The 24,819-nt window shown below is 41.6% G+C and overlaps 1 pseudogene; it reads left to right on the forward strand.

Moving 5' to 3' along the window:
• Window positions 1-2,163: 2,163 nt before the first annotated feature.
• On the forward strand, window positions 2,164-2,722 carry LOC120245224 (annotated as a pseudogene).
• Window positions 2,723-24,819: the final 22,097 nt, after the last annotated feature.

Raw genomic sequence — 24,819 nt, forward strand, 5'->3', positions numbered from 1 at the left:
TTGAGAAGAATGGGTATTAATTCTGTTTTAAATGTCTGGTAGAATTCCCTAGGGAAGCCATCTGGCCCAGGGCTCTTATTTGTTGGGAGGTTTTTGATAACTGATTAGATTTCCTCAATAGTTATGGATCTGTTGAGATTTCCTATCTCTTCCCGTGTGAATTTTGGTAGTGAATGTGTGTTTAGGAATTTGTCCATTTCTTCTAAGTTTTCCAATTTGTTGGCATATAATTTTTCATAGTATTCCTTGATAATTGCTTGTATTTCTGAGGGGTTGGTTGCAATAAGTCCTTTTTAATTCATGATTTTGTCTATTTGAGTGCTCTCTCCTTTCTTTTTGAGAAGCCTGGCTAGAGGTTTGTCAATTTTGTTTATTTTTTCAAAAAACCAACTCTTGGTTTCATTGATCTGTTCAACTGTTTCTTTGGTTTCTATATTGTTTATTTCTGTCCTGATTTTTATTATTTCTCTTCTACTGGGTTTGGGATGCTCTTGTTGCTCTCCCTCTAGTTCCTTTAGGTGCACTGTTAGATTTTGCACTTGCACTTAGCCAATTTTTCTATCTGTAAGCCTAGAAGTCATTCTTCACTCCTCTCTTTCTCCCACAACCATATCCAAGCCAAACAATTCTATTTATTCTAGTTGCTAAATGCATCCCAAATCCAAGCTTTCCCAGCCCCCATTAAAATCTTCATCATTTCTTGATAGAATGTTGTGGTAACATTAGACAATAAATAAAAGACATCCAAATTGGAAAGAGAGAAGTAAAACTATGTCTGTTTGCAGATGATGTAAAATTATATGTAAAAAAAACCCCTAAAGATTCTATACACAAAATAAAATTTGTTAAAACTAATAAACTCAGCAAAGTTTCAGGATACAAAGTTAACACACAAAAATCAGTTGCATTTCTATATGTTAACAACAAATAATACAAAAAGAAATTAAAAAACAATTATAATTACAATAACATCAATAAGAATAAATAGGAATGTCTGGGTTGCACAGTCAGGTAAATGTCCAACTTAAGCATCCTTGGCTCAAGTCATGATCTTGTGGCTCATGGGTTCAAGCCCTGCATCAGGCTCTGCACCACTAGTGCAGATTATAAATAAATAACAAATAAGTGTAAAAACATTTTAAAAAATAAATAAACTTTTATAAAAAGAATAGATAGATAAGATACTTAGGAATTAACTAAGGAGAAAGACTTATACACTGAAAACTACAAAACAGTGCTGAAAGAAATTAAAGACATAAATAAATGGAAAGACATCCTATGTTCGTGGATTAAAAGACTTAATATTATTAAGACATCAATACTATCCAAATCAATCTAGAGGTTCAATACAATCCCTATTAAAATCCCAAAAATATTTTTCTCAGACATAGAAAAATCTATTCTAAGATTCATATGGAATGTAAAGGGACTCCCAAATAACCAAAACAATCTTGAAAAAGAACAAATTTGGAGGACTGGTACGTCCTGATTTCAAAACTTACTACAACACTACAGTAATGAAAACAATATAGTCTTGGCATGAAGACAGATAATAGCCTAATGAAGTAGAACAGAGATCTCAGAAACAAACTCACATATAGGGTCTAATAACTTTTGATAAGGGTGCCAAGACCATTTATAGGAAAATACAGTGTTTTCAAGAAATAGTTCTGAGAAATTGGATATTCACACGTAAAAGAATGAAGTTGGACCTAACATCATATACAAAAAAATTAACTCAAGATGGTTCAAAGATATAAGCATAAAAGCTAAAACTATAAGACTCTTAGAAGAAAACATAGAGGAAAGCTTTATGGATTTCAAAAAAGAAAACAAGTGTTGAAAAGGATGTGAAGAAAACAAACTCTTGCGCATTGTGGTAGGATGTATGTGGCTTCTCAAAAATGAAAAATAGAATTATATCCATAGGATCTGACAATTCCACATCTGAGTATATGCCCCAAAGAATTGAAAGCAGCTATTGCATAGTCAGATACATTTGAAGAGCCATTTGTACACTCATGTTCACAGTAGCATTATTCACAACAACCAAAAGGTGGAAGCAACCCAAGTACCCACTGATGGATGAATGGATATGCAAAATGTAATATATACATACAATGGAATATTATTCATCCTTAAAACAGGGAGGAAATTCTGACACATACCACAACATGGATGAATCTTAAAGACATTATGCTAAGTGAACTAAGCCAGTCACACAAAGACAAATACTGCATGATTGCACTTTTATGAAGTATCTAAAGAGTCAAATTCAGGAGCCTGGCCCAGCAAGATGGCACCAGCTACATACCTGTGCCATTTCTCCAAGCTGCTGTCTCCAGTCAGTCTCCCAAGCAGCTCTGCAGTGCAATCAAAGTTCTATATTTGGGAATCCACATGACAGACAGGACTGCCTGCAAGTTGAACTAACCTTGAGCACCTCCATCTTCTTGTGGATTTATCTCATCAAACAACATAATGAAGATGTTTTAGAGTACCAAAGAAGAAATGAATTGGAATAAACTTTTGAAATACTACTACAGTATGCTCTATGTAGTGATTATACCAGTTTCTTTGGATTCACCAATCTGCTGAGTTGTAAATATGAGGGAAAAAGTTATATGTGACTGTATGTCAAACCAGCATTTGTGTTTTGCATCATTAAATGAAAAAATAAAAATACTTCTGTATTCTTCAATAAAATAAGTCAAACTTATAAAGACAGAAAGTACAAGGGTGGTTGCCAGGGGCTGAAGGAAGGGGGAAATGAGGAGTGATTGCTTAATATGTATAAAGTTCCAGTCTAATAAGACGAGAAAAGTTTTGGAGATGGATAGTGATTGCATAACAGTGTGAATATATTTGATGCCACTGAATTGTAACTTAAAAATGGTTAGTTTTATGTTGTATAGATTTTACCACAGTTTTTACAAATAAATAATTTTTAAAATAAATGAGAAAAAGTCTTAAAAAAAAGAATGCTGTATAACATCCTACTTAGCTGTCTTCCTGTTTCCATCCTTGTTATTCTACAGTCAAGTTTTTCAAAAGTGAATCAAATCATGTCAGTCTCCTGCTCAGAACTCTGCAATGGCTTCCCAACATTCTCAGAATAAAAATCCTTATAGTCAAACAAACAAACAAACAAACACAATCCTTACAGTTCACAAAGGCCTGACCTATCAGCCCATCCTACGTATCTATACAACTTCAGCTCTGTCTCTGAGAACTTTCCTACAGCTATGCCATGCACCTGTGCCAGAATGTCCCTGTCCCCTTCCTCACTTCATTTGGGTCTCTGCTTAAATGCCACCACCCCAGAGATGACTTTCTCGACCTCCCTTTCTAAAAAGTCTCCCCTCCACACACTCTACCCCCTTAACCTGCTTTATTTTGCTTTACAGTGTTCATCATCATCTCTGCTTCCTATAACATCATATATTTGTTTGTAAGTCATTGGACTCTTATAGTATGTTGTGTAGACTTCTCTAACTCCTTGGGGTTCTGGTCACCTCAGACGTCTGCTGTTGCCCATGTTCTCATCCCACCCTTGGCTCCCTCATATGTTATCAGGAGCCCCACACTTAAGCCTGTGGATATTCCAGCTTTCTTGTCCATACCATGCCGCTGAAAACAGCTTCCCTTGACCACCACTAGGACAGACAGCTCCACAAATTGTATGCTCTGACACAACTGAGGAGGCAGCCACAGAGGAACCCCTAGGGACATTTAAGTGGTGAATTCTCAAGTATCCTGAGGACACTATAGACAGTGAAGTTGGAGGAGGTTAGCTCCACAGACTGCCTGTGCCTTTGGGACAGGAAGTACTGGAGAAGGACCAGAGAGGGATCCTCCAAAGCATGGCACTGAAGCTAGTGGTTCCTCATGTCCACGTCTATAAGCAGTTTGCCTTCATGAACCCATTTCAGCCTCCCTTTCAGGTCATGTTTCCCGTTGGTAGCTTTCTTGCTTCCTTCCCATGCTTTGATCAAACTGAACTGTTTGTTCATCTCCCAAAATAAAAGGCACTATTTTAGGGCCTAAGAGTAGCATTCTTTGCTTCTTTGAAGATAAACAAGGAAGGCTTTGTTTGTTTTGCTTGTTTATAATTTGTTCAGTGGACCTGAAACAGACCTTAAAAATCATCATGATTCTTCCAAAGAAGTGCAGGCTTAGACCTGCTAAGGCTCTCAGTCTTGGCAGGCGGGTACACCTGTGGCTAGTGCCACACAAGGCCTAGAACCCGGAACAGGGGTCTGAAAAGCTGCTAACAGTCTCCAGGGCCTGTGCACCTGGTTCCACTCCACTAGCAGTCTCTGCCAGCCCAAAGGCCACAGGAAAGACATGCTAGCTCTGGACACAGCCTCACCCTAGGCCTCCTACAACCCTGGAAACCACTGATTCTAGCACCCTGCCCCATCCCTTCCCAGCCTTGACCCTCGCCAGGAGATAGGAGCCAGAACTGCAAATCCTTCCTCATCTCATCTGTAGGTTCCACAAGTAACAAAAGTCTTGAAACCTGGAGGAAAATAAAGTAAGTCTTTCTCAAAAGTTCTGGACTGTTACCGCTCTGAAGATGAAGAGGAAAGATTCTCCTGGAACCACTGTACTAATGTCCCACAGCTCTCTCACAATGACTGTGGCCAAGACAGTGTGGTGATGTGACCTTCACACCGCAGAACCGGCAATACACCAGGTACTTAGCTGTACTGGTTCTTCATGGAGCTGTGTAGAAGGAGCTTGAACCAAGGCTGCTGCTGGAGAACAAGGCTCTTCCTGGGCCTGGAACTCTTTCTAATATTGGATTGACCCAACTGGAAGTTACCAGTGGACAAATATCATAGCATTACTAATCTCACCTTCAGAAAAAAAAAAGAAAAAGAAAAAAAAGCTTGAGAAGCAAAGTCTACAAGCAATCATTATAGGTTTTCATTCTCCTCCCCAAAAAGTCCAGCAAACTGACTAATGTTCAACTCATTAAAATAAAAGCAGTGGAAAAAATTTTCACCCTACACACCCAGAACTAACTCTAGTATATGAGGGCTTCAAGGGGCAGATTAAGACTCCTCTCAATGGTGAGAAAGATAAGTGAGGAAGGAAAAAACCCCTTTTCCCCCACTACCCCTGAATCTGTAAACCTCAGAAAGTGGAGAAATCTTTTACGACTTTCTTTTATTTTTAGAACAGTACGGAATTTCTAAGCATTCCAGAGGCAGGCAGTCACTTCACTGAGAAGAGCCCCTTACAAAGTGTTTTTGGTACAGTTTGGCCTGATAACATAAAGAGCTGAACCCAACTTTTCAGAATGGCAAATGAAGTCATTTGTTTAGTGTAGAAATGGAAAGGTTCTGTGACTTTAAACAAAAAGATAACCCTAAACGATCAGAGAAATAAATGAACATATTTTTCTAATTTGTTTTTCCTGACAACCTTGAGAAAAAAGAAAAATAATGTTAGCCTATTTTATGTGTAGCATGCTTCAGGGCACAGAGAACTTCTCTGGAACTCATAAATTTTCTTTTTTTAAGTTTATTTTGAAGGTGGAGGAGTGTGAATGGGGCCGGGGGAGAGAAAGGGAGAGAGACAGAATCCCAAGTGGAGTGGAGCCATGCTGTCAGTGCAGAGCCCCCCATGAGGCTCAATCTCACAAACCATGAGATCATGACCTGAGCCAAAATCAAGAGTTAGATGCTCAATTGACTGAGCCACCCAGGTGCCCCAAGAACTTCTCTGAAACTCTTAAAGACTGTAGAATTCCTTGAAAGATAAGAATCAGCTTTGATTTTGAAGGAGATTGCAGTTGGTCCTAGATAATAAAGTGAATCAGGGAAAATCGGGGCCAATTTCTTGCTGATTTTATTGATGTACCAGTCACAGAAGCTTTTACTCAGACTTTTAGGGACACTGACTTGAATCTAGCAGGTATATTCTTTTAAATACAAATCTGGGATTCTTAAAAAGTCAGAACTACTGTTAAGGGCCTAGGGAACGTGCTTATTTTCGTAATGCAAGATTAAACACCAAGGAAGAAGTCAGTGTGAGTCGTGATTCTATTTAGGTCATTAACAAAGAGAAGGAATGGAAGCAAAACTTGAAAACTCAGGGAATTTAGAAAGCAACAAAGTTTATGCATGGGAGGGCTCATTCTGTGATAAGACAAACAAATAAAAGAATTACCCAGTGTAGTGGGCTGAATGGTCACAGCAAACATATGTCCACATCCTAATCCCAGAGTCTGTAAATTTTTTAAGATGTTATGAATCTATTCTGAATCAGTAAATAGTGTTCACTGTGGCTCAATTCCTTACAAATCATAATCCTTGGATAAATGTTAACACAGTTAAGCAGTTTTAATGTTTATTCCTAACTTATACTGGACACACAGCAGTTTAACTATACAAAAGGCAAAGCCAGCCTGGTGTCCTGGGACCAGAAGTGTAGTGAGGGGCTCCCACCTTTGCCTCAGGGAGCAAGTGGCCAAGTCAGAATCCTGAACAGAGTCAAAAAATGGTCTGCTCCGACCTTGGCAGACTAGTTGTACTGTCTTAGGAACACACTGGAGCCCTTGCCTTGGTGGAGAGAAAGAAAGAAGGACACAAAGATAAGCAATATAAGGAATTTCTGACATAAACTTAGTTCCTTTGCCCAAAAATCAATCATAGTGCCATCCCCTAAAAGACAACACTGTAATGCATTCCCTTCTAGACATTTTTCTGTGCTGCTTTTTGCTCATTTGTTGTTTCCTTTTTTTGACATAAATTTGCATCCTGCTTTTTCCCCACTAACACCTTAAAACAAACATTTTCCCACTTCAGAATAATTCTTTTATTTGTAAATGTTTACTAATTTATTTTGAGAGAGAGGGGGAAGGTGAAGGAGAATCCCAAGCATGCTTCAGTTCAGCAGAGTTTGATGTAGGGCTAGATCCCACTACCACAAGATCATGACCTGAGCAGAAATTAAGAGTTGGATGCTTAACCAACTGAGCCACCCAGGCGCCCCCAGAATAAATATTTTAATGACTGAATTCTTTTCTGTCAACAGGATTCATGAACTGCAGTTGAGAGAATCAACTGCTTTCAAGGTTATTTTTATTCCCCTGATGCATAAAACTTTTCTTAAATTCAGAGTAATAGACCACTGTGGACGTTCTGGGTTAGTGTCAGTAACAGACTGTAAGGGGGGGAGAGGTGGTGTAAACATGAAGTTTAACAGGGCAGATGATAGAAAAGGATTCTTGAGAAAAATAGCAAATGAACTACCAGAAAACCCCAAGGAATATTCTATTTTTTGCTTTCCCTGAGTTGAGTCTGAGTTTGAAGCTAGAGCTTTAAGAATTAATGTAGAGGGCTATAGGGTAGGGGACCCTCCTGATCTCTCACCTCATGGCTAGGCTCTGTGCCAAAGCACCTGGGCCTCCCTGAGAGACCTGTGAGTGATTTCTGGGCACAGCAGCAGAAGTAGTGGTGTTACCCTGATTTCCCTCTGCGCTTGGCCAGCCCAGGCACTGCTTGTGCTCAGGCATTTAAACGGCAGCCACAATGGCAGCAGGGTGAAGGCCTGTGTCTCCTCCTTTCACATCTATAGACAGAAGGATGATCCATCTTGAGCAGAAAACCTCAAGGGCATTTGGGAAATAGAGAGGCATAGGGAAGGCTGGGAACAAGGACAAGACAGGGGGAGGTAGTAAGAAATGGACTGTCACCCCAGATGAAGACATCCAAGACAGACCATCCATTCTGGTCTCTTTATCACTGAGGTAGGATCTGAGTCCCACCAGGAAGCATGGGGCTTGGGCTTGCTTACCATCAGTTCTATTCCTCACCACCACCATGCCTTCTTCTCTACTCTCTTTGGAGTGGGGCAGCAAGTTCACCCTTAAAGGCTGCATATCTCAGACCCCCAGGTCAGCCCAGCATCTGGCTGGATCTGGAGTGTGGAAGACGGGAGTGAGGAGGCATTCACTCTTCATTCTGATGGCAGCTGTCTCCACTGTGGTTCCAGCTCCTGTCTGCCTGTCCCACCATGGCCCCAGCTTCTGCAAGGTGATCCCTGAGCCTGGGGAAGGCCATGTCCTCCCTTTTTCCCTGAAGCCACCATGGTAATCACGTCCCATTGTGCTGATCTCTGTGTTACCTCATGCTTCTCTCAGTCAGCTCCTCTTATAGCACAAACCTTCCCTGTTCTAAATACTCAGCATGGACTCTGTGTTCCCAATTGGTCTCTGGCAACAATACCACCTCTGCCCATGTGAGCTGATGGATGAGCTTCTCTGATGAGCTCCTGGCTCTATGAGGGCATATGCTGACTACACTCAGATGCTCCCACAATTAGCTACTGGGCATCCTCCATGTGTCTGGCCCATGCAGGCACTGCCACACACATATCTCAGGTAGTCTCATGTAGTCAGGTGAGGCATAACCTAAATAATAAGGTGGCCACATTTCAGAGATGCTGAGTAATTATGCATCCTCCTACCATTAGCAATGCCTGGGATACAAAATGTAGATCCTTTTGACATGATAAACCCATCTATCCATATTAAGTGATTTCTATTTACTAACAGGAATGATGACTCCTCTTAGTATTGCTGAGCCTTTCCATGGCACTCACACTTATTTTGCACTGTAGTTTTCTTAGCTTATCAGTCTTTTCTCCATCTCAGCAGCCCTGAAAATGGGGGCAGAATATTCTTCTTCAACTGGGCATGCTCAGTAGAATAAGCACACGCTGATGGGCCAAGAAAACAGTAACACAAAATGCATCATGCATTCAAGTATCTAAAGAGTAGTTGACAGCTGCTTTAATAGCTGGAGACCTCAGAATTCCACAGAGCCCAGGAAATAATATTATTTCATCTGAGTCATTAGGGAGGTCCCACGCACTAAGCCACTTAGGAACTTTCCAGACAAACCAATTCACTTTGCGCTCCACAGATGAGCCATAAGACTCCTGTTAATGATGTCCCAGGACCCAATTAGCACTACCCTATGCTCCAGTGGGGAAACAAAGATGCCCCAGAAGGAAAGGAGCTTTGCCTGGCAGTCCACCCTGGGCTCTGTCCTGGTGGAGTAGAGGAGGTGGGTTTGGCAAAGGAGTAAATGCTGTAGAAAAACAAACAGATGGAAAACATGAGGTGAAGAAAGCATTCTGACATCTGAATTTTCCACACTCCAGGAATGTCAATGTTTATAAATTCCTTCTCCTGGAGTACATAAAAAGACTCTTCTGTTTTGAGTGTGTTAGGTCATTAGGAGCCTGGAAGGATGAAACTCCAGGAAACTTGGTGGGATACATTAAGGAACCAGCTTGCTGTAGAGCTGTTGTCTTTCCTCTCTGTATAAAAGAATAGAAAATAATAAATGAGTTTCTCCAATGGGCCAGAATTAGAAAAACCTCACATGTCTTTGCAGCACCACTGTCTCTACTACCACTGACACATAGTAGTTGCTTAGTAAATATATGCGTATGGATGAAGAAAGAAATGAAATAATCTTGCCAACTTCAAAAAATACATCTTAATTTATTCTTTTTTTTAAAATAATCCATTTGTCCAACAAACATTAAGCAGAGCTGTATCAGTTCCTGTGCTGGATGGAGGTACACAATAACATCTAAGACATGGGTCCTGCCCTCAAGAGGGTCACTGCCAGAAAAGGAACATTCCTGAGTATTTTGTCAGTCAGTGGGAGCCAGTCCTAGGGCCCAGCTAACCACACAGGTACCTCTTTTTTTTTTTTTTAATAAGCTTATTTATTTTTGAGAGAGAGAAAGAGAGAGCACAAGGCGGGGGAGGGGCAGAGAGAGAGAGAGTGAGAGACCGAATCCGAAGCAGGCTCCAGGCTCTGAGCTGTCAGCACAGAGCCCGAAGTGGGGCTCGAACTCAAAAACCGTGAGATCATGACCTGAGCCAAAGTCAGACACTTAACCGACTGAGTCACCCAGGTGCCCCTCTACTACAGGTACCTCTTGTGTGAATGACAGCCCTTCTGGATATGAGGATTATGATAAGGTGTAGCTTCATCAGTTCCCTGCAATGGGAACTCCCTGGTGTTGCCCCTGGTGTCCTGGTGAAGTAGAGACCCCCTCAGTCCAGAACACATCCTGGCACATTCGACAGGTTCTGGTCAGCTCTTCTTCCTAAGGAAGAGCACAGCAGAAAAGACCTCTCAGAGGCTGTGGGGCAGGAGCTGGCTCTGGAGAGAAGTGACCGTCGCAGATGGAAGGGCCTTTATGGCAGACAGAATCTCAGAGAAACACCAGGTACTCTGCAGGGAACAACAGCCAGCCTGAGCTCCACCCTGCCTCACCATTTCCAGCTGTGTGTGTGTGTGTGTGTGTGTGTGACTTACCCTTTTTGAGTGTGCTCCCTGTTAAATGATAACAGTGCTGTAGCAGCCCAATGGGGTTATCCTGCTCTGCAGGATAATGAAATTAATGCATGTGAAGGGCTCAGCACAAGACCTGATAATACACCAGTATACAATACTGGCTAAGTTTGGGGAGAGGATAGAAAGAGGAATGGAAAATAGAGCCTGCTCGCAAGGAGCTCAAAGAATAATAGTTCAGCTAGACATTTTCACAAAAATTATATATTTGGTAGACTATAAATATTGTACAGAAAAAAAAAACCAGATGAATCAAATCCCTTTAGTGTTGATTACATTCTAGTCCAGTGTGATGGTCAATTTTATGTTTCACCTTGGCTAGGCTATGGTGGTTTGGTCAAACACCTGTCTAGAGGCTGCTGCAAAGTATTTTTTAGATGAAATTTACACTTAAATCACCAGACTTTCAGTAAAGCAGAGTGTCATCTGTCATGTAGTTGGGCCTCATCCAGTCAGATGAAGCCCTTAAGAGAAAGACTAAAGTTTCCCAAAGTAAAGGAAATTCTCAAAACTGCAAAATAGAAACCCTGCCAGAGTTTCTGGCCTGCTGCCCTGTGGAATTTGGACTCCAGATATCATCTCTTAAGAGGATTTCCAACGTACCAGTCTGTCCCATGGGGTTCATTTGCACGAACCAATTGCTTAAAATAAATTTGTGTACGTGTTTGCATGTATGTATCCTATTGGTTCTGTTTCTCTGGAAAACCCTAATATAGAGGGAAATATGACATAATATTATGAGGAATCAGTAGCGTTATACACAAGGGGGAAGACTATGTTAGTAACAGTGCTATTGGGGAATGCAGATTGACAGCATTTGGGGAAAAGTGAAAACTAGCAAACAAACCATCTGTCTGTATTTGCAAGATTCTGTTTGGGGGTCCTCTTGGTCTCAGCTCCACATTGTATTAAAGCAGGCCTTCTTGAGACTCTACAATTTCAAACAGACCTCTTAAGGAATTCACTTCCCTGAAAAGAGGAGGCAAAGCAATGTATCCATTCACTGTTTGGCACTTAGCAGTAGCTGCCTGGCATTTCAATGAATGGTTGGTTTTGCCCTCTCTCCAACTCAGTTATAACCTTTCCTAGGTACTCTTGGTGTGGAGCCTGCCATTCTAAACATACAAGGTTCTCAAGAAACATTGCTCCAATTGTACTGAGTCAAACATGCCTTCCCATGGACCTCAGATTACTCCATTAGAATATATTAAACTCCAATAAATGGCAGCATTCTAGGCAGACCCAAGGGGATAGATGATCATGTAGAGACTACTCTTGCCTCTCTTACTTCCTCTCCCTCCATCCTGCACAAACAATTCCTGATCCTTGTTCACCTGTACCTGGCCTCATGCCCAACATTTAGTCAACAATTACCATGGACCAATGGGATGCAGAGCCGGTGCTTGATGCCTGGTGGGAAAGGAGAGGAGAACTCTAGCCTCTGGTTTCTTGGCCTCTAACTCCAGTGGCCACTTTCTCTGCCCCGCCTCCACCATCTGCCCCCTCTGGCATAGCCTCAGCTCTGTCTTCACCATTAAGCACACCATCTCCAAAGTCTCTGTTTCAACAGCCTGCTCATTCTTGGCCACCACCTCCTCACCTCCTGATTCACTCATTTGAGTTTCCCCACTCCAGCTACACTTCAAGACCACAAGGTCCTCTAATCCCCAGGACTTCTCCTCCCAGCCAGGCTTTTGTCTTCACCAACCTGCTGAATGACTCTTTGTTTTCAAGTTTATTTATTTTAGAGAGAGAGTGAGAGTGAGTGGGGGAGGGGCAGAGAGAGAGAGAATCATGCATGCACCCAAACACACATTAAACACTTCCTAGGCTCAGAGCCCATGGTCCAGCACATCAGCCTCACTGCTACAAACACCCTGGGCCCCCTACCTCTGCTGCCATTGAATTCACCTGGCAAAACCCCAACCGTCATTAAACCCAACTATCTGCCTGCTACATGGCTACATTCCAGCAGCAGAAACTGGGTGAAGAAAATCTAACAGTCCTGCTGCATGGTTTTTTTTTTTTTTTCATTAAAAATGTAGAAGATAACTTTTATATGGTCACATTTCCCTGGTAAATCAAGTCCCCTCTCCTCAAAGAGACTGTGTGGCAACTCCTCCTCCCTCCTCAAACCTACAGGAAATTTTTTTCTTCACTTTCAGCTTGAGACCTGATTTTATACTTCACTGAGAAAATACATAAAATTAGATGAGAACTACCTCATCTTCCCACCACTGAACTCAGAACCTGTGTGGAGACCCACAGCTGAGAGTTTGCCTTCTCAACCTGCTCTTCTCCAAAGCCAGGCCTCACCTGTGCTCTGCAGCCAACCATTTCTCCCTACTCAAGAGCTTGCTCCTATGGTGTAAATTTCTTCCTTGCTGGATCATTCCAATCAACATATTAATTTGCCTCAATATGACCCATTTAAATATATTCCTGAGTTCCATGCCCCTCTAGCTATTTTTCCATTTCTTTGTTTTCCTTTAGAGCAAAGAAATTGTCTTTTTCATTCTACTCCCTCATCCTCCATTCTCTACACAACTTCTCCTCCCAGCCAGGCTTTTGTCTTCATCAACCTGCTGAATGACTCTTAGTTTTTAAGTTTATTTATTTTAAAGAGAGAGTGAGAGTGAGTGGGGGTGCAGAGAGAGAGAGACAGAGAGAGAGTGAGAGAGAGAATCCCAAGCAGGCCTTATGCTGTCAGTGCAGGGCCCAATGCAGGGCTCAGACTCATGAATCATGAGATCATGTCCTGAGCTGAAATTAAGAGTTGGACATTTAACTGACTGAGCCACCCAGGAGCCCCACCCACTGAATGATTCTTAATGAGACCCCCAGTGACAACTATTTTGTCAGCTCCAGAGGTCCGCTTTCTGGCCACATCTTCTCTGTCCTCAGAAGCACTGGCCATTGCCCACTATTTTCATAAACCATGTTTTTTCCTAGGTTTCTTGATACCACAATATCCTGGTTCTTGTCCTACTTGAGTGGCAAGTCCTTTTTTTTCTTTTCTAATATGGAAAGTTTTAAATATGTACAAAAGTCAACAATATAATGATGTTCTTATCACTCAGCATCAACTCATGACCAATCTTGTTTCATTTATCTCCTACCTACTTCCCACTCCCAAATTATTTGCAAGGCCCAGACATATTATTTCATCCGTAAAGATTCCTGTATGTTTTTCCAGATAAGGACTCTTTTTATAGAAAACATAACCACTCCATCATTGTCACACGTAAAAAAGTTAACGATCCTTGATACCAGTGGCTGCTTCCTTTTAGCTTCCTTTACTGGCTTCCCTTCTGTACCTGACCTCTAAATACTGGAGTCTCAGGCTGCATCCCTTGTTCTCTTCTCTTTTTATTACATTTCCCTAGACAATCTCAGTCAGTCATAGAGTTTTGAATGTCATCTATATGTTTATGACTCCCTTGAGTTCCAGTTTTCTGTGGTCAATACCTTAACTTAAATTTCTAATAAGAACAGCAATTTTGGTGTGGCAAAAGAGGATCTTTGATTCTTTCTTTATCCAACCCTAGCCCCACACCTTTTTACTTTCAGCTTTACCCATCCTAATAAGCGGCACTACCATCTATCACTTGCTCAGTCAAAAATCTGGTAGTTATCCTTGATTTCTTTACTTCTAACTCATGTAATAGGGACTGCTATTTGGCTCCAGTGTTTTCTTTTCTTCCATAGTAAGAGAACTTTTACCAGGCAAATATGCACCCAGAATAAAGATGCCACTTCTCAGCTTTCCTTATACTTAGTTGTGGCCCTATGATTTGGTTCTGGCCAATTGGATATAAATGGAAGTTTCAAAGGACCACTTTTGTCTCTCCCTTATCAGTTTCTATCTTCACATTTTGAATGCAGAGGCTGCCTTGTACCACAAGGATGAGGGTCACTCCCTAAGATGCCCTAATAATGAGCTGTTAGTATGTAGGTCATTTAGGGTCTAGTCTGGAGATAGAATTTAAACAGGCAAAATTTAATATAAAGAATTACTATTTATAGGGTGTTGGGTACTAAAAGGGGATAAAACAAATCTCTAAAGGATACTTGAGGGCTAAGTGTAGCCAAGGAAGGAACAAATTTGTAAGGAGGGAGAGGCTCAGAACTTGTTGGAAAGGATATGGCTGCAACCTGATAGAGGTGGAGAAGTTTGGTGGGTTACCTTAGAAGAAATTCACAGCGAGTGGACTAGCTGGTGGGTGGGAAAGTAGGCCAAAGCTGGACAGTAATGGCCTTGGGATGCCCTATATACATGCCACCAGAAGTCACTTCATCGGAGCAAGAGGAAGAGAAAGAAAACCATAACCAAGAAGAGAAACTCCTTCTTTCTGCCATATCTATATAGGACTGTCGATTGACAAAGCTAACATTATGCCAGCCAGCAAAGGAAAAATGTTTACAGAGTCCAGTTCCGGTGCCAAAACAATGCAATGAAGAATGCTTTTGGAGTTAAGAAGCAAAGTCTGTATGCAAGGCTGCCATAACACAGACCAGGAAGGCACTCCTTTAAGTTAGAAAATCTGCTTGTTGCAGATGAGAGAGGGTAGGTCCACAGGCCTCAGTGCTCTGCCTGCATCCTGAGGCAGAAAAGGGACACAGTGGCAATAGGCCTCCTGCCTTAGGGCCTGGTCAGTGGCTGGAGAAACCTCGCCATCACAAACGTAGGAGGGATTCCATCAAGTCTGTTTCCTAACTTGGGAGGATAAATTTAATAATATTTTGACACTTAGGTTTAAAATTTGTGCAGTGGATTCAGAGGGGTGGGGTGGAAAGTGGTTCAAGTTTTCTGGCTTTGTTTTCTCACCTGAAGGTAGGGATGACAGTATGTCTCCTAAGACATAGAGAGACACAGAGCCTTACTCCTTCCACAGAGGAAAGCACAATAGGAGTCCACTCTGACCAGGGAAAAACAATGCAGAGCATTTTATACTTCCCTTGCAGAGAGATGTTTTATGTCTTCCTGTCAAGGAGACATGAGAGAGAAGAGACAAGAGAGAATTAGAGACCCTAGAGCAGGAAGCCAAAGGAAAAAGACACATATTTGTGCTACATAAACATACCAAAGGCAAATAATTAGCCCACATTTGCTGGTGTGGAAGCTGCCAGTCAGCCCTTCCTGAGAAAGAAGGAAACCTGAAGACTACAAAATACAAAGTCGGTCCAGGAGAGACCTGCACACCCTACCTACAGCCTAGAGAGTTCACTGAGGAGAAGCCAGCAAGTCCTGGCACCCTGGTCTCCACCACATGACAGAAAGAACTGTTAACATTCAAGTCCGAACTGCATGGCACAGGAGAAATGTGTTTGGTAGGGGTTTGGTTTGCTTTTGTGTTTCCCTGAACTCTGACACCCCATTAAATTGGACTAAGGGCAATCCATGGCCAGGGGTGTCCCAAGCCAGAGGCTCTGGGAATCACGAAGGTGGCAGCAAAGGGTAGGGTGAGTAGGCTCATCCTCTTGGCAAAGATGGGTCTGGATCTGGGTATTCCTCACTGTGAGAATAGGCTCTGCCTCTCTTCAAATAGGTTGGGTCTTTACATATCCAGTATAATTTGTAATTATAGACTGCCAAGGAAACGATTAAGTGAATGCTCAAGGTCTCAATCCTCTTCTCTGGAACGTTCGCAGTGTGTCTTTTTTTCCCCCCATTGCTTTCCTTAGAAACCTGCCTTGGTGTCCAACATGGGAAGTGGACAAAATTCCCTATTTCAGAACCTCGCTGACTAGCTTTGGACTAGAAATAGGTTTGACACTTGAAGCCACAACCTTGGTTCCAGCCATTATTCCTTTGGTTGTTGTTATTAATGACTTTGATGGCAGGTGATGGAAGACATATCAAACTTTAGAGAAGGTGATGCAGAGGCCAGTATTGTCTGCCTGGAATGTTCTTCTCACTGCACACTTGATTTTTTCTCCTTCTTCAGATCTCAGTTTAAATATCACCTGCCCAGATAGTCTTCCCAATCACCTGTCTACTGTGGATACCCTGTGTGACAGTTTACGGCTATGCCATGGTCCCCAGATATGGATACATGCTATTCTGGATGTTCTTGTGAGGGATTTTTTTTTTAAATGAGATTTACATTTAAATCAGTAGGCTTTGAGTAAATCACCTTGCCCTTCCTAATGTGGGTGGACCTCATCCAATCAGTTAAAGGCCTAAATAGAACAAAAAAACTGACTTCCCCTGAGCACTGAGAGAATTCTGCCAGCAGAGAGCCATTAGACTTCACCTACAATATTAGCTCTTCTGATTCTACGGATTCTACAATTTGAACTCAAACTGTAGTTTTTACTTGAGTATCTAGCCTGCTGGCCTCCCCCATCAGATATTGGACTCACCAAGCCTTCACTACTGCCATGAGCCAATTCCTTAAAATACATCTCTTTCTCTCTATATATAAATATCTCCCTCTGGAGAACCCTAATATACCAGGCATGTACACATCATTATCCTTTTCCTCAGTCTTTGCTCATGTCCTTCAGAGGCTCATTCCAATGTGCAGCTATTTTATTTATTGTTTGACCTATTCCTGTAATGTCTTTCTGAACGTAAATTCCATGACGGCCAGGCAGATGTACCTTGCTCTCTCTGTGTCGTGTTCTTAGCACTTCTGAGAAGTGCTTGGCACATGGCAGAGGCTAGCAGATCTTGGTTAAATGACAGAATGGCTAAGGTTCTCCAATAAACCATGGGCTAGGTGAACTCCTGTATGCAAACCACAGTTTTAATGTGTGTCAGAATATTGTGTAGAAAATGCTCACAACCACAATAAGCTACAGTTCACAACCACTAGGAGGGCTAGACACACACACACACAAAAGACAATAACAAGATCTGGCAAGCATGTGGAAAAAATAACTCTCATACACTGGTGGCAGGAATGATGCAACTACTATAAAAAATGATTTTATAGTTCCTCAGAAAATTAAATGTGGAATTACTCAAGGACTCCAGAACTCAGCTTTTAGACATATACCCAAGAGAAATGAAAACATGTCCCCAGTAAGACTTCTGCACAAATCTTCACAGCAACATTGTTCTTTTTTATTTTTATTTTTTAATGTTTATTTTTGAGAGAAAGAGAGACAGAGCATGAGTGGGGTGGGGGCAGAGAGAGAGGGAGACACAGAACCTGAAGCAGGCTTCTGGCTCTGAGCTGTTAGCACAGAGTCAGCAGAGGGCTCGAACCTGTGAACTGTGAGATCATGATCTGAGCCAAAGTCAGATGCTTAACCGACTGAGCTGCCCAGGTGCCTCCATAGCATCATTGTTCTTAATGGTCAAAAGGTGGAAATCACCCAAATGTCCATCAGCTAATGAACGGACAAGCAAGATATAGTATGTCCATACAATAGAATATTATCCAGCAACAAAAAGGGATAATAATGAAGTACATGCTGCAATGTGGAGGAACCTTGAAAATTCTGTGCTAGTAAGGGAAGCCAGACACACAAGGCCACTTATTGTATGCTCTGTTTATAGGAAACACCCATAAAACGTAAATCTACAGTGACAGGAAGTAGATTAGTGGTTGCCAGGGGCTTGGGGGCTGGGGCAACTGGGGAATGACTGCTAATGAGTATGGGGGTTCTTTGGGGTGATAAAAGTGTTGTGGAATCAGTGGTGATAGTGGCACAACCTTGCACACATACTAAAGGTCACTGAATTGTACACTTCAAAGTGGTGAGCTTTATGGTATGTAAATTGTATACATTTATTGTTTTTAATTCAAAAAAAATGCTCTCAAGAGATGAGCTGTCATGAGCTAACAATGGTGCTGAATGCAGCCTCAAGCTGGGAGGAACCCACAGCATCTCAACCACTCCCTTAAAAAACCTGCATATGTGAGCAAGGACATCTCTAAACGAGGGTTATATTTATAACCATGAGGATAACAATATTAATACTGTACTCTATTTTTGTTTCTGACATATAAATATGCTTATAGGTTATTTATCATTCTTAAAACTCATTTAGCCATTATTTAAGAACCTGGAGGCATAGCCGCCTTCAAAACCATGTGTCAAAACACTGGTTAAGTACATGCAGTGTCAAACGTGGCTAGTATGAAATGATACTTCTGGCTGCCACAAAAAATAAAACTCCCCACATGTCAGCTTCCTGGAGGAGCACTATAGACAATCGTTCATCATGAGTCCAACCTCAACCACAAAAGCCAGATCCCCTTCTTGTCACCACCCTCTTAGCCATGTGCTCTGGCTACTTCTGGTTTCACTTCCTGATGCTGACACCTACTCCCTGGTGGCATGTCTGTTGTTGAGGACACACTGAGAGGGCGGCCCTCCCCCAAGGGACCCACACAAGAAGCTTCTCGTACCCCAGAGTCACCCATCCAGTCTGGGGAGAGCCTGGTGAAGGGAGAGAGGGTTACTCTGCAGAGAATGTGCTAGACCACATCCCCCACCTACACAGAAGGCCTCAATAGCTTGGGGTGTCTGCTTCTGTCACTGCAACTTTCAGAAGAAAGTGCAGTGGAGCACACTGGAGCCCCTTCCTCCTCTGTGAAAACCAAGTGCACAGAAAGTATTAGAAAAATTTCATCTGAAGAAAAGCAAGGGGGAGCCTGGGAAGACTGCAGCCAACTTCTTAGCATATACTCATAAAGTCTATTTTTGCCAGCTCTAGGACAAACAGCACCTGGCCAGAAGACTTTAAAAATAAAAATCAATCAATCAGTGCTGCAGCTTTTCACTCCCTAAAAATGATTAAGTGGGCACTAAAATCCCATTTTGAGGGGCGCTTGGGTGGCTCAGTCAGTTAAGCATCCGACTCTTGATTTCAGCTCAGGTCATGATCCACAGTTCCGTTCGCGGTGTCAAATTCTGCCTTGGGCTCTGCATTAACAGCACAAAGGCTGTTTGGGAGTCTCTGTCTCCCTCTCTTTCTGCCCCTCCCTCACTCGCATGTGCTCCCTCTCTCTCAAAATAAATAAACTTAAAAAATAAAACAAATAGGGGCACCTGGGTGGCTCAGTTGGTTAAGCATCTGACTTCAGCTCCGGTCATGATCTCACGGTTTGTGGGTTTGAGCCCCGCGTCAGGCTCTGTGCTGACAGCCAGCTCAGAATCTGGAGCGTGTTTCAGATTCTGTGTCTCCCTCTCTCTCTGACCCTCCCCTGCTCACGCTGTCTCTCTCTCTCTCTCTTTCTCTCCTTCTCTCTCTCTTTCTCTCCTTCTCTCTCTCTCTTTCTGTCTCTCTCTCTCTCAGAAATAAATAAAACATCTTAAAAAATAAAAATAAAACAAATAAAATAAAACTTCATTTTGAATGCTATTTGGGAGCAATCACTAGAAGCCTGAGGTTTTTCAAGCAAACTAATCTTGGGCTGTGGGTACCAGGGATAGTGCATGGAGGGCCAAGCATATTGGCAGAAAGTTTCCCCCAAATTAAATGAGTAGAAATAGGCCTGGTTTTACTAGATACATGCCTAGCATTAGTCCTCTGATGATGTTCAAGAGCTTGTTGCATTAAGGGAATGGGAGAGAAAGGACCTTTAGTGTAGTCAATACAAAAGCAGGAATATGTGGAATTCTGAGTGTGATAACAAAGTAGCAGACACAGCAGGCCAGTGAGTCACTTACGTTCATGTTAGATATTGAATTCTCTGCCCAATGGGCCCAATCAACATGTGCCTCCTGAAATGAAGTACTGAGAACTGAGTATCATTGCTGAGCAGTGTGCAGAACCTGAATCCGATCACCAGGAAACATCAGCCATACTCAGACTGGGGACAGTCTACAAACTTATTGACCTGTACTCCTAAAAAAGGTCAATGTCATGAAATACAAAGACAAACTCAGGTACAGTTGTAGATTAAAAAGACACTAAAGAAACATAACAATTAAATGCCTTGGATTTTCTTTTGCTGTAAAGTATATTATATTATTGGGCCAACTGACAAAATATGCATAAGGTTTATAAATTAGAGAATAATATTTTAACAATATCAATTTCTTGGTTTTGAAAAAATTCCCTATGGGTTTGTAAGAAAACATCTTCTGTTGAGAAAAAAATACACTGAGGGCACCTGGGTGGCTCAGTTAGGTAAGCATCCAAGTCTTGATTTCAGCTCAGGTCATGAGATTGTTAGATCGAGCCCCATGTCAGGGCTCTATACTGGGTGTGGAGTCTGCTTGGGATTCTCTCTCTCCCTCTGCCCCTCCCCCACTCGCTCACACGCTCTCTCTCTCTCAAAAAAAAAAAAAGACTTAAAAAGAAAGAAAATATACACTGAAGTATTTAAGAATGAAGAGACACCATGTCTGTGTCTTGTTCTTAAATGACCCAGAAAAATAGAGAGAAGAAACAGGAGACTTTCTTCATGAGCAAAATCATGATTCAGCTAGCAAGGAGGATGGGAAGATTGGATGTTGTATCTCACAATAAGCACACAGACCTTAATAAGGTGGTTGTTATTGCTGAAAAACAACTTCGGTAAATATACCCTAAACTATTAAAACATGCAATTATATGTAACAGAACATCAAGTGAAAATTTTTCACATAGTCCTAGAATTAACCAGATGTATTAAGCACCCCACATTCAGAGAGCTGCTATCAACTGGGGTTATCTATTTACCTCAGGTTCAGAGCCAATCCTACTTTCCTACCATACCCCACACTCAGTGACTTTAAGGAAAAGTTTAAAAGGTAAAGGCGTCCTCAGGTTTTTGACTAATATAGTGTTTATGAAAAGAAGCTATTTCCTTCCATTCTCTAAAACCCAGGGTAAGACCCCAAGAGAATCAGCTATAAAGGTTTGGGAAGACAAGAAGGGGAGAATTTTATTTTATTCCTTGGTTGAACATCAGTAGTAGAGGTCAAATCTGCCCTTGTTGAGCAAGAGGAAGAGAAACTTCAGGATGATTGCAAAGTGGAGAGAGGCCTCCACAATGGAGCTTGTACACTCAACATCTGACAAGACAAAGATGCATATTCTTCCAATATGGTAAACAGACTCCAGTGAAAATAACTAGGTTTAGGTCACATTGCGGATGCCAGATCAAAGACAGTTAACCTGAAGGAAAGGATAATCCCAGGATCAAGAGGTATGGGAAGGACAGGGGCAGTGAGAAGGGGGGAAAGAAAAGCCAGTACAATTACAAAGCCATGTGGTCTGGAATGTTGCCTAATAAATCAAATCTGATCTTGTCAAGGGAATCAAACCTGCTCTCAATTACACCTATACAAGCTGCATTTAACCTCATAAACTCCCAATAACTATGACAGGTTTAGTTAGTGCTAGGAAGACAAAGAAAAACAGCTTGAATAACTTTTGAGGTATTTGGAAATGAATAGGAATAAGCCTTAAATGTCAAAATAAGACTGTTCTAAAACAAGAGTCCCTAAAGAATTATAGAATTTGAAAAACATATTAATAAAGAATGACATACACATTGGTAAATTTTGACAAGCCTGGTTGGACAAAATTATTAGAAAAAAAAAGTTAAACACTTTTTTCTTTTTAAAGTTTATTTATTTATTATGAGAGAGAGAGAAAGTACAAGCAGAGAAGGGGCAGAGAGGGGAGAGAGAAAGAATCCCAAGCAGGCTCCTCACCATGTGTGGAGCCCATGCAGGAACTGGAACTCATGAACTGCGAGACCATGACCTGAGCCAAAAGCAACAGTAGACACTCAAGCAAGTGAGCCACCCAGGCAGCTCTAAAGATTTTATGTTTTAAACACATGAGTTTAGACTACTAAATAAATTGATTATTTACAGAAACTAAAATAGGATAAAACATTGGTCTTGAGTCATAATCTATCCAAACATACCTCACATCTCTCCCTTTTATCAGCCCTATCCTTATAGCTGACCAAGTAGCAGAGAAATGCCAAGGAACCCTTCCAGCTGCTGTGGTGACAGAAGGAGAGCCAACTTTTCCTAGGAAATTTCAAGGGAGTGAAGTCAGAAAATCAACAAGTGGCCTCTGAGGATGTGTTCTCCAGGGTCTGCTACTGCCAAGTCACCCTGATCAGTAGTTGGTCAGTGAGCTGATGCCAAACCTGACCTTCTGTCCCCTATGTGACATGATCCCTATGACTCCACTTTTATGGGGCTGCCATCTTGTTCCAAGTCTATTATTGGGAAAAAAGGAAGGAAGGAAGGAAGGAAGAAAGGAAGGAAGGAAGGAAGGAAGGAAGGAAGGAAGGAAGGAAGGAAGGAAGGAAGGATGCAGTGGTAATTGCAATTCTAATTACCACTATACCAGCTGTTTCCAAAGAAGACACTGCATAAGACAGGGAATGGAGGGAGAGTGCCTGGGTTCAAATGCCAGCAATCCTACCCATTAACATTACGTCCATGGGAAAATTATTTTATCTTTCTATGTTTCAATTTCCTTATCCTAAAAGGTCATTTGTACTCCACTGAATTATTGTGAGGCTTAGAAAAGTTATTATATGTGAAACTCTGATATATGTGAGGCACATCATAAACACTTAATAAATGGCTATGTGGGTCCTAGCAGCCATAGTCATCATCAGCTGAAAGGGGATGAGTCTTGATGCAACAGCTTAGTAAGCATTTCTTTCAAACACAAAGATATTTAACCTTGCCCATAGGAATTCAGACACACTCTCAGAAATGAGGGGTTGAGGGGTATCATGCTGACTCAGTAGAGCATGCAAGTCTTGATCTCAGGCTCGTGAGTTCAAGCCCCATGTTGGGCATGAAGCCTACTTAAAAAAAAAAGAAAGAAAGAAATGAGGGGTTAAGGGTAATCAAAAGTTAAGAATAGGAAATTGGAGGTAATTTGAGAAATAAAGAAGTGCTTTCCTTAGAGAGCTCTACAAAATGCATACAGACACTTCTAAGGTTAAATAAAACAGTGTTCAACATCTCCAACATCTCAGAAAAATGCGCATTTGAATCTCCTCTGTGCCACTTAGAAGATGGATATCTCTGAATGAGTTATGTAACCACCTTAAAATTAGGTTTTCTCCTTTGTAATTAAGGTTATTGACTATACCAATCCCTCTCAAAGGGTTACTGTAAGTATTGAATGAAAGAGCTTACAAAATAAATTCAGCATATAATAGGAGCTCAATAAATGTTACCTATTGTCTCAAGTAACCAAGTTTCTTCGTCGTACTCCTTTCCTATAAAGGATAAGTGACTTTGAGGGTTTTGTTAAGAAGCCTGCAAATGCTTTACTCTTTCACAGCCTTTTTCTTTTTTTTTTTAAGTTTATTTATTTATTTTTGACACAGAGAGAGACAGAGAGAGAGAATCCCAAGCAGGCCCCTTCCAGCAGCCTGGAATCATGACCTGAGATGAAATCAAGGGTCAAATGCTGAATCAACGGAACCAAACAGGCACCCCACTTTCACAGCCCTTTTCAACATCAGAATAATTTCCAGATATCCAGACATAGCTTTCATGCAAATATTTTCCTGATATGGTGTCTATAGAATGGCAAAGATAAGGAGCTTACTGTCTATACCCACGTTTCCCAATTGCATCCCTAGCTCAGGTCTCTCCCTCAACTCTTACGGAGATGATTATTTAATTTCCTACTCAACATTTTTCCTGCATGTCAGAAAGATGTCTTAAATGTAACATGTTGAAAATTGAACACCTGATCTTCATACCCCAAGTCTGTTCCCATTTCAACCAATGACATCCCTAATCTTCTAAGCGCTCACGTGAAAAACCTTGAGACATCCTTGATGCCTCCTTTTTTGACTTCCAATATGTCAGGAAATACTTTTCACTCAGATTTCAAAAAATATCCAGAATCATACCACTTCTCATTACTCTTCTACTACAACTTAGATCCAGGCTAACAATCTCTCTCTTACCTGAGTTGCTGACATTGTTTCTTAGTTGGGCTTCCTGCTTCCACCCTTGAATTGTTCTGTGGGTTGAACTGTGTCTGAGGAAAAGACATGTTAAAGTCCTAATATCAGTATCTGTGAATATGAACTTACTTCAGTATAAGGTCTTTGTAAACATAATTAACTTAAGACAAGGTTGGATTAGGATGGGCCCTAATCTAATGACTGGTGTCCTTATGAGTCAAAGATTTAGAGACACAGAGATACAAGGAAGATGGCCATGTGGAAGATGCCTGGGTGGTTCAGTAGGTTAAGCATCTGACTTCAGTTTAGGCCATAATCTCATGGTTCATGAGTTTGAGTCCCCCTTCAGGTGAGCACGAGCCCTGCTATGGGTAAATACACTAGCCCCGCCTCAGATGAGCCCTGTTTCTCACTTTCCTTCCCCCTTCCCCATTCCCCCATGGGATTCCCTCTTTCTCTCTCTCTCTCTCTCCCTCTCTCTCTCTCTCTCTCTGCTCCTCACTCCCTTGCACTCTTGCTCTCTCAGAAGAAGAAGAAGAAGAAGAAGAAGAAGAAGAAGAAGAAGAAGAAGAAGA

The sequence above is a fragment of the Hyaena hyaena genome, unplaced genomic scaffold (assembly GCF_003009895.1).
Source record: "Hyaena hyaena isolate Hyena2069 unplaced genomic scaffold, ASM300989v1 scaffold_410, whole genome shotgun sequence".
Taxonomy (NCBI): domain Eukaryota; kingdom Metazoa; phylum Chordata; class Mammalia; order Carnivora; family Hyaenidae; genus Hyaena; species Hyaena hyaena.